At 34.1% G+C, this 11,463-nt stretch overlaps 2 long non-coding RNA genes across 2 annotated transcripts; both read right to left on the bottom strand.

The window, feature by feature from the left end:
• LOC110263638 lies at nt 7,581-9,153 on the bottom strand. The gene is made up of 2 exons (XR_002349518.1): nt 8,748-9,153; nt 7,581-7,888 (listed from the first exon to the last, which is right to left on the bottom strand). It is a non-coding gene; the product is annotated as an uncharacterized LOC110263638 (long non-coding RNA).
• LOC107605556 lies at nt 10,107-11,207 on the bottom strand. The gene is made up of 2 exons (XR_001612530.2): nt 10,923-11,207; nt 10,107-10,583 (listed from the first exon to the last, which is right to left on the bottom strand). It is a non-coding gene; the product is annotated as an uncharacterized LOC107605556 (long non-coding RNA).

Genomic DNA, 11,463 nt, shown 5'->3' with positions numbered 1-11,463 from the left:
ATAAAAAGACTTAGATAATAAATTTTTATTATGTCAGTTTTTTCATGTTGAATTTAATACTCTTGATATATTTAGAAACAACTACTTATCATAGATACTAGATGCTGAAATCCATCTTGATAATGAATCTTGGAGATATCATTAAGGTTGAAAATAATGCATTCCAAAAAGATAAAACCAAAGCCATGATCTTCCTTCTTTTTCATCTTGACGAAGGATTGAAAAATGAATATCTTATGTTAAAAAATTTTGTAGATCTGTGGAAAAACCTTGAAGAAAGGTATAATCATCAAAATACAGTGATACTTTCTCAAGTCCGATATGAGTGAACGCACTTGTGTTTACAGGATTTTAAATCCATAAATAAGTTTAATTCACCAATGTTCCGAATTATTTCACGAATAAAATTATGTAGGAAAAAGATAACTGATAGTAATATGTTAGAGAAAACTTTCTCCACCTTCCATGCCTCGAATGTTCTCCTATAGCAGCAGTATCGAGAAAAAGAATTTTAAAAATATTTCGAGCTTATTTCCTGCCTTCTTGTTGCTGAACGCAACAATGACTTGCTTTTAAAAAATCATGAAGCATGCCCAGCTGGCGCCACCCCATTTCCTGAAACAAATGCGGCAAATCATTATCCCAAAAGAGATAAATGACAAGATTTTAGTAACAAGAAAAATTATGGAAGGAAGAAAAAATATGTTCACAAGAAAGGATCTCACCAGAAGTAGGATAAAGAAAGGAATAATGGGCAAAATAAATTAACAGATGATGGTAATCAGCCGCTAAGAGAAGAGGGGGTTGAATCTTAGCCCCTTTTTGCTGAGTGTTACTTTCTGCCCTTTGAAATAGCTTCAGGAGATTTCTTCTTTTTGTCTCGTAACTAGTCAAGAGACATTTTTTTTATGTCTCGTAACCAGTTAGGAGATATTTTTCAATTTTGTCTCCTACGCAACAGAAACAGAAATGGAGTAGAAGAGAGAGAGAGAGAGAATCACACCAAGAAGTATCCTGATTCAGCTGCTAAGTGCAATGCAGCCTACATCCAGTCTCTATCACAACAATGATGGAATTTCACTATAATCATCTTGATTACAAACACCAATTTTTCCTAGGAACTACCCTTCCTATCCGGGACAAGTCCAGAATCTATCCCCAAAATTGAACTTGACTTGGTCACCTACTAAGCTTTCAACTGCAAAGTGCTAACCCAACTTGCAAGGGGATTCCCACAGAATCATGATACACAACACATATGTACAAAGAAACTCTCAGACATTTATGCCTTTTTCTTTAATTTTGCACTCTCTGTCTTTTTCCTCTCACTGGCTCTTTCTTACAAACCTCACTCTGTTTGTCTTTTACCATGAGACTCAGACAGACAAAACTAAAGAAAAGAATACAAAATAAAACCCATTGAAGGAGAAGAACTCTGTAAGCTTAGGGCAGCTATGAGAACTCTGTGATTTCTCTCCTTGTCTCAAGCCTTGGCCGTTCGCCTTTATTATAGAAGGGGAAGCTTCCAAGGTTAAAACGGTTCAACCGAGCCAACTTCTTCTTCTTCAACACCAAAACCGATTCGGACAGAGAGAAGAGAGAGGGAAAACCGAAAGCAAATCAACATGCATGTACCTCTCTCTCATCCCTTCTCATCAAGCTCCATCAATCTGAGCCTTCCATCTTGATTTGGTCTCCAGGAAGACTTTCTGACCCTTGATGAACTCTTGATCATTGACAGCTCCATCTGTTCTATTTTTGTTTCTTCCTCCACGTAGCTACAGTAGCTACCTTCTGTGATGGATGAACAAAAAGTAGAAACGAGCTTCACCTCAGAGATCTTTTTCTCTGACCGAAACGGATTGCTACTACTTTAGGCATGGAGATCTTGAAGCTTCTTTTCCACATCTTGCCATTAGTAGCAAAAATCCTAGCCACGCCATATTGTAGATCTTCTTTTTGCAAGGGCCATCATCACCTTAGCCGCTTGCTTCTTCCTAGCTTCTCTGCTTCTTCCTCTGATAGCTTGCATCTTCTTCTTTCCTGACAGATGAAGTGACCGAAACATAGAGAGAGAAGGTAGAAAAGCTTTCAATTGAAGTAAATAAAGAAATTAAAATGAGTTAAATTTCAACTTTTCATTCTCCTATGCATAGTAATGTGTGAACTCTTAATTGCTATCAAATCAATTTCATCTTTTTCTTTTCTGTTACCAATGCATTTAAACCAAGTCAATTAAATTTGAATTCTATTAAAGAGGGGAGTAGGTATCCGTGGAAAGCATGCACCATTGCTTTCTTTCTTCTTCCAATTTCGGACCCATGATAATATTGGGCCAGGACAATTATATCTTGGGCTTTGTATCAGTTTTCATAGCCCAATCAACACAAAAAATAATTCAGCCATAGTACTTGAATATTTTTGTACCACATACTGAATATTTTCCCAATTTATTGGGCCTTTTGTTGCATATGCCCATTGATCAAAATACTACACATAAAACAGAAATTATTAATCAAATAATCTGAAGCTTTAAATCAAATTAATAATTTCTAATTAATATTTTTATCAATGTTTGATCATCACAATAATTTGAAGTTTTTCAAACTCATCAACAGAACATAAATATTTTCGTTGTGGTGGAAAGAACCATTGGTCGCGTACTTGTCGTATCCCAAGGCACCTAGTTGATCTTTATCAAGCATCATTGAAAAAGGACGACAAAAGAAAGGAGACGAATTTTGTTTCGAATGATGCTGCTAAAAATTACACCACTCATTATGAAGTATCTGATTTCTTTGAGGATCCTAAAGAAAATATTAGTCATTTGATTAATGATGAATGTTTGATATTTGGGTTCAGTACTTATGTAAATAAATAATTAATTTTTTTTTTTAAGTTTTATTCCCTATGTATTTGAATTTCAAGTGTGATGTATATAAATAACGTTTAATAAAATATTTATGTTTATGAATTTTAAAATTATTAAATGTGTCAAATTCTAAAATAATAATAAAATTTTTAGTACATGTACATTACTTCTTAGAAAAACAATCAAGAAAATAATTTTACTACGCATATACTTTTACTCACTTTATTATTATTATTATTTGTCTTTGAAGAAAATGGCAAGAGCATATAGTGAAGATGTTTGCCTTGCGGATGGTGCAAATTCGCATACCATTCTCAAAAGTAATATATATTTTACTCATCTTGTACCAAAAGAAGAATGTGTTAATACCATTATTGGCTCAAGCAATGTGATAGAATGCTCCGAAAGAGCTATAATCTTTTTTCTCGGAAGAACAAAATTCATAATAAATAATGCACTATTGTCTATTAAGTCTCTAAGGAACTTGTTAAGTTTTAAAGATATTCACCGAAATAGATATCATATTGAAACAATGAATGAGGAAAATCATGAGTACTTATGTATCACAACTCATGATTCAAATAAAAAGGTTATATTAGAAAAGTTATTCTCACTTTCATGTTGGTTATATTATATTAAAATTAGTGCAATCGAATCACATGTCATTGTAAACCAGAAGTTTACTAGCTCAAATGAATTCATAATTTGGCATGATCGATTGGGTCATCCGAGAATAACCATGATGCGAAGAATTATTGAAAACTCCTATGAACATTCACTAAAAAATCACAAAATTTTTAAATCTAGTGAATTTGGTTGTACTGCATATTCTCAATAAAAGCTAATTTTAAGGCCATCACCAGTAAAGATTGGATTTGAATCCCCTGAATTCCTAAAAAAGATTCAAGGCGATATATATGGACCTATTCATCCACCATCTTAGATATTTTATGGTCCTATTAGACGCATCTTCGAGATGGTCACATGTGTGCTTATTGTCTTCTCGCAACCTGACGTTTGCGAGATTACTTGTTCAAATTATTTGATTAAAAGCACAATTTCTAAAAAATCCAATCAAAGCAATTCGTCTTGATAATGCTGGTGAATTCACTTCCCAAGCCTTTGATGCTTACTGTATGGTATGACTAATGGAATAAGCGTTGAACATCCAATAGCTCATATTTACATACAAAATGGGTTCGCAGAATAACTTATTAAACGCCTCCAATTAATTGCTAGACCCTTACTTATGAGAACAAATCTCCCAACCTCGACTTGGGGGCATGCTATTTTATATGACGCAACACTTATTCATTTGAGGCTAACCAGTTACCATCAGTTCTCTCCTATGCAATTAGCTTTTGGCCAGCCAAATATTTCTCATTTAAGAATATTCGGGTGTGCAATATATGTTCCCATTGCACTACCTTCTCACACCAAAATGGGACTCCAAAGAAAATTAGGGATATATGTTGGATATGATTCTCTCTCTATAATGAGGTATCTTGAGATATAAACTGAAGATGTATTTAAAGTCTGATTTGCGGATTGTCATTTTGATGAATCAAAATTTTCAATATTAGGGGGAGAGAATAAGTTTTCTGAAAAGGAACTTAATTGGAATGCATCATCCTTGATGCATTTAGATCCTCGATTAGGGTAATGTGAACTAGAAGTTTAAAAGATTATACATTTGCAAAAAATAGTAAATGAATTATTTGATGCATTTTCTGATATGAAAAGGATAACTAAATCCTATATATCAGCTGAAAATGCTCCAATTCGAATTGATGTCCCAGTCGAACAAATGGCCATTGAAAAAAATTTACATCAGAAACGTGGTAGGCATGTCGATTCCAAAAACAAAAATCCTAAAAAAAGAAAAGAGATAAATACTATTCTTGTTAAAAAAGATAAAGATATAGTAAAGTTACCTGCAGTTGTCCAAAATTTTGATATAGTTTTAACGCCAGAAAACGTTCAAGTACCTGAAAATTATAAAAATGACGAGATCTCGATAAATTATGTATTTACATGAGAAAAATGAGACCGAAATAAGACAATTGTTAATAAAATATTTGCATATAATGTGGCATTAAATATCATACATGAAAGTAAGAATCTTGAGTCAAGAACAGTCGAAGAATGTCGACAAAGGAATGATTGGCCAAAATGGGAAGAAGTTATGAATGCTGAGTTAGACTCACTTGCAAAACGTGAAGTCTTTGCAACCGTAGTCTATACATCAGAAGACATATCATTTGTGGTGAATTTACTTGCAAGGTATAGTTTCTCTCCAACCAAAAGACATTAGAATGGAATCAAACAAATTTTTCGATATCTTCATGGAACAGTTGAATGGATTTGTTTTATCCATATAAATCCAAGTCACAATTAGTTGGCTATACAGATGCTGGATACTTATATGATCCATACAAAGGAAGATCTCAAATAGGATACCTATTTACATATGGTGATACATCTATATCATGGAGGTCCATGAAACAGACGATAGCATCAATATCTTCTAATCATGCTGAAATATTAGCGATAAATAAAGCAAGTCGCGAGTGTTTCTGGCTCAGGAGTTTGATCCAATATATTCTGTCATCATGTGGACTGATTAATCATAAAATAGCTCAAACTGTCTTGTTTGAAGATAATACAGCATGCATTGCTCAACTTAAGGGTGGATACATTAAAGGTGATAAAACAAAACATATTTCTCCCAAATTTTTCTTTACTCATGACCTTCAAAATCAAGGAACAATTGATGTCCAACAGATCCGCTCAAGCGATAATCTAGCATATTTATTTATAAAATCACTTCTAAAATCCTCATTTGAAATATTGGTACATCAGATTGGGATGCACCGATTTTGAGATATTAAATAATGTCGACAAGAGGAGGAAGCTGTACTCTTTTTTTATTGGTCAGGTTTTTGTTCCTAATGGATTTTTCTTAGACCAGATTTTTAATGAAACAGTATTCATTACAAAGGATATTGTACTCTTTCTCCTTCACTAAAAATTTTTTTTTCATTGGGTATTTCTCTAATAAAATTTTAATGAGACATATTTCTAATAAACATCCAATGGGGAGTGTGGTTACAATATGGATGTCTACTTAGTAATGACTTGTCCCTCCAATCAAATACTTTTGGGAGATATAAACATTTAATGGAAGATTTTTAAAATTTAAAAAAGTTATATATATAATAAATACATTAAAAAAAAATTAAATTCTATCTAATAGACAGCAGGCAACAATAATGGAATTGTTGCCATGGGCCACGACAGCTTCTGCAGTCAAGCATGTTTGTCTTTGCCTTGGTAAAATAAAGAACACTATTCACACTTAAATAAGGAAAAGTTGGTGTATTTTGCATTAATTATGAAAACTAATTTGATTCATAGAGACATAGAGTTATGATATTACTTGAACACACTCCTCTTCATGCTTCATTTGGTCCTAGGATCAAGGATTACCCTTTTAAAAGGGTTCCTAAGGTTGCATTCATGTTCCTTACCAAGGGACCATTGCCATTAGCACCCCTTTAGCTAAAAGCACGTTAGTGCAACGGAGAAGCTAGAAATTATTGCTTCTTGTAAACGTGATTTTATGAACAAAATCACTTCTGCCTTTATAAAGAAAAAATTTAGCCAAACAAAAAAGTGAAACTTTCAAGAAGCTCTAACGTGCTTTTCTTCTTCAAACGTGGTTACCAAACACACCCTTGGAAGATTGGATTCGGCCTAATTCAAATCCAATCCACAATATGAGCGACAAAGAATTGCTTTGGAGAGCTTCATTTGGTCCTAGGATCAAGGATTACCCTTTTAAAAGGGTTCCTAAGGTTGCATTCATGTTCCTTACCAAGGGACCATTGCCATTAGCACCCCTTTGGGAGAGGTTTTTCAAAGGAAATGAGAGGCTTTATTCGATATATGTCCATTCGCTGCCATCGTTTCAGCCTCAGTTCAGTCATTCTTCTGTTTTTTATAACAGGCAAATCCCTAGCAAGGTATGCTGATATTGATTGATCCTCTTATGGTACACATAGTTTGTTGATTTAAATTTCATTTGTGGATTACTTAATTTATCCCTTAATCCTTAATTGATACCAGTTTGGTTGTTTAGATTGTTTGTTCATCAATTACATGCTTGAAGAGAATTTAGTGTTTTCGTAATCCTGGCTTCTGGTGTTAGTACTGTTTTGCTTTTCGTTTTTGCTATGTTGTAGATTTAGGTGCAACAGAGTTGAGTAACAAAAATCAGCAGTTTCTTGATGAAAATGCAGCAATTTTTTTCTTCTTCAAAATTATTTTAGGTAGCCTTTGCACACAACGGTGACGATTCAGAGTGTGTATTAATGATTAGTCTTGAAGATGAGTTCGAGGGGAGGTGCGACCGTAATCTGCAATTACTTATTCTCTGTTTCCTTTCGTAGTTCTTATAAGAGATATTTGTTGCCATGATTAAGATAGACATGTGTTAGATTCTTCTGATGCATATTCTTAATGAGGAGTTTTTAAGGACAAAAGGTTTGAGTTTAAGTTGCTATATATAAGATAATAAGAACAAGATTGGTTCTGTAGTACTTTGGGCTCGAAACATGGACAATATCTAGGCTTACTTGATCTTATGCTAAAATCTAGTTTATTATAAAGAATGAAGGTAGCAAAGATTGTACTCTAATCGAAGCTATAAAAATTCTAATACCGTCAAACCTTTAGTCAACCGGTTCGACCGTAGTTGACTGAAAAAACCGTTTTATAATAATTAAAAAAATTACAATAGAACCCTAATAGAAGTTATTTTCTTCTAATAACTAAATATAACTACATATACTTCTCACCAATTGTAACCTCTGCATGAGAGTACACATTATAATTTTAGAGTACATAAATTGTAACTTCTGTAAGATATGTAACTGACACTTTTGTTGAGCATATTATTCAACAAGTCTTCATGATTTCTTCAACCATTACATGTCGAATTTCAACCAACTTTCTCTCCATTAGTGCATGGTCAGTTTTACATACAGATAGAAGAAGAAGCTTCATTATAAAGTGTGTTCAAGAACATGGGCAAAGCAATCGCACAAAAATCTATCTTTTTAATATATATGCATGATAAATCAAGATTATGACCCTAAATCCGACTTCCATCCAGATAACATGATATATAAGCAGGGCTGGACTTGCAAAATTAACATTATATAACCTAGTTATGTTTGTTTTATAAATACGATTACACAAATACATGATATTTTAAAATAAACCAAACAAACACGCATTCCAGAAAAATTCTGAAACTTTGAAGCATACTACTGTTAAATTATTTCCACTCCTAGTGATCAAAACCACTTTGATTATTCAAAGAACTATCAGCAGCAACACACAATGGTTAATGCAGAATGCCTTCACATATGGTGAAAACATAACAATTGTTCCCCAGAACAATGGCTCGTTGATTTTTAGAACAGACTTTTCTTACTAGATGAAGTCAAAGTTAATACTGCAATGATGCACTACAACTCATAAAAGATTATAGGAAACGACATATCCAGAATTTCACCACCAATACAAACCGTTTCTGTGTTTCATAATTTACTGATCATAGAGTAGAAAATATCATTCTGATTTGATTTTCCATGTCACCATTTTCATGCATATATTCACCAAGAAATTAAATAAAATACAACAGATAAAAGAGGGGGGTTGGAGGGGAAAAAACAGCAAAGTTCACAGATTAATTAAGAACAATTATTCAACCTAGTAATTCACAAATTAATTAACAACTATTCAACCCATAACAAGTTCATAGATTATTCAACAATAATTATTCAACAATTATTGTTAAAAAAAATACCTAGAAGCTAGAAGCAACGAATCATAGAACAGAGCTGGCGACGGAGGCAGGAACAGAGCTTGCGACGGAGGAACAGAGATGGCGCCGACGACGATGGAAGAGAGCTTCGCGATGGAGGCAGGAGGCGAGCCCGGCGACTGTGTTTCCACTGCTGAGAGTCTGAGACGTTAGCTGCATGAGCAGGAGTGAGGGACCGACTGAGCTTTGAAGCTCCAACTTGCGACGGCGTCAAGATCAGTCCGGCGGCTGAACGAAAGGGAGGGACTGAGCTCACCAGCGTTGAGAGGAACGACTAGCTCGAGGGTGATGGAAGGGACGAGGGAGAGAGTGTGTGCTGTTGCTGCTGCACCGTTGGAGTCCTGGAGTGAGTTAGGATTGGTAAGGGTCGGGAGGGTTACTGGTTAGGTATCATAATGCTAAACGGCTGCGTTTTGCGTTGTTTGGGCAAAATAAAAAAACCGGCCGGATTTCGGTTCGGTTCGACTGACCGATTACCAGCCGGTTTAGCGGTTCAACTCCAATTCTTAATTTTTACGGTTTTGACATCTAATCGAACCGTAATTCTCATCGATTCACGGTTTAATCGATTCGATCGGCCGATTCGAACCAATTTTCAGAACATTGATTGAGACAGAAACACGAGCAAGGCTCACAAGTAATGTGCTCCATTATTGTTTTTGCATTCTTTGAGAAAAAAGTGCATATTATTATGGAAAATCAGGTGCTAATCACAACTACCATAGACTTGGTTTTGGGACCCTCCAATAAATTGAGAAAGACCATTATGGACAACGCTAGTGAGCATTGGTTTCAACTCAGCGAACTCAACCAATCATAAATCATTTGTTATTTGTATACACTAGTTTGTGTTATTTGAAAATAGTCTTCAAATTATTTAGTTGCAATTCAGGTTATTTGACACTAGTTTTTTTGCCTATTTCATGTAGTTGTTTCACAATAAATATGAAATGAGGATCTCTAGACCTAAGAGATTCACTTAAGACCTCTTTGTTTTGTTACTGGTGTTAAATCCTGCAACCAAATTGCTGTCACAAGTATTGCTATATTTCTTTATTTATTTCTTTCTTTGTTTTATTTATTTATTTGACCAAGCTGCTTCCATTAAAAGTTTAGTACGCACTTTTGTACTATCACTGTATGGTTTTTACTTACTTTGGCATCATCAATGCCTAAAACTGGTTCATTCCTATGATTAAGGAGCTTCATAGTGCATATTATTCAAATTATTAACAGCAGATGCCGCAATGAATTGGATCTTCATAATCAATGTTAATCTAATAGCCGTATTAGCATTACCTTTCAGAATTACTCCAACGAGGACTTCAGAAATACAAGACATTGATGCAAATTAGCTCTTACAGTTGTCATTTTATTTCTCATTAAAACCTGGGATCAAAATATCTTACATCACGAGTATACTTAGAAGAACTAGAGTGAACATTAACCCTTCCTCAGCATTTCAACAATGAAATACTTCTAATGTAATAGTTCTCTGGTTTTATAATGATGATCACTTTTGCTTCTCTACATTACTTTTTGACTATATCTGAGTAAGCAATGGTGACAAAGGAAAAACAGATTAAACATTCTAATTGCCCTCAAAATCACTGTAGTGTTGAGATTTGGCTACATCAATATGGAACGAAAATTTGAAATCTGAGGAGATGTATGCTCATTTGCGTTATTAACTTTTCAAAAGTGGAGCTGCAGTTTGGGCTGCCACCAAGATTAAGCAAGACAACTTGTCGATGCATGATAGGCAGATTCTCAATGGTACAGATCATCATTATACAATTAATACAAGAGGCATAACCCCTGAAATTGAAATCAGAATCAGAAAAATAAATACCAAATTTGAATAGAAACATAAACCCAGAAATTGAAATCATGATCAGAAATCAAACAACAATAGCAAATAAAAAATAAAATATCATGAAAAGAGACATAAACCCAGAAATTGAAATCAAAATCATAAAACAAATACCAAAATTTTTTAACCCTAACTCAGAAATTTTAAACAACCAAGTAAATCGAACAAAACCACTAATTGAATGAAATAAGATAAAAAAAATAATTGAATGACTTTAACGAAACAGATTCATGCAGCAGAACATAAAGGGATAAAAAAATGAGCTAAATGAAACAGGTTCGTACCTGAGGCTGAGGCTCCATTGAAACTCTTGAAGTGTAGCGATGAATGGGAGACGGCACTGAGGAGTGAGGACGACAGAAAGACACGATGCACGATGAAAGCAGAAAGAACGATGACACTCTGAAACTCAAAAGGGAATTCTCAAATAAATTGGCAGTAGACGTGGGTTATGTGAAAAGGGAAGAGAAAGAGAGGCTGATGGCAGTGGGTAGGGATTGTTGATGGTAGTGGGTTCTGTGAAAAGGAAAGAGAAAGAGAGTAGAGAGTGTGTTAGTGGGTTTAGTCACTCAGTGAAGGTAATAAACTTAGGATTACTTAAATGAATTTTAAAAATATTTGTGGTAAAAATAAAAATTTAACAATTATTATTAAACCCCATTTGAGTTATATTTATAAATTTTTTATTATGCTTATCACAAAAACTCAAAACACTTGAGCTTACTAAAGACAGACCTTTTTTTTTTAACCTATAAATTGGGGTCAGTCTAAAATCAGCACAGGTTATTTGGGCTTATCTGATGCGCTATTGAATTTGAAGTATTA

This window comes from Arachis ipaensis, chromosome B06 (genome assembly GCF_000816755.2).
Source record: "Arachis ipaensis cultivar K30076 chromosome B06, Araip1.1, whole genome shotgun sequence".
Lineage (NCBI taxonomy): Eukaryota > Viridiplantae > Streptophyta > Magnoliopsida > Fabales > Fabaceae > Arachis > Arachis ipaensis.
This window is presented reverse-complemented; position numbering and strand designations above follow the sequence as displayed.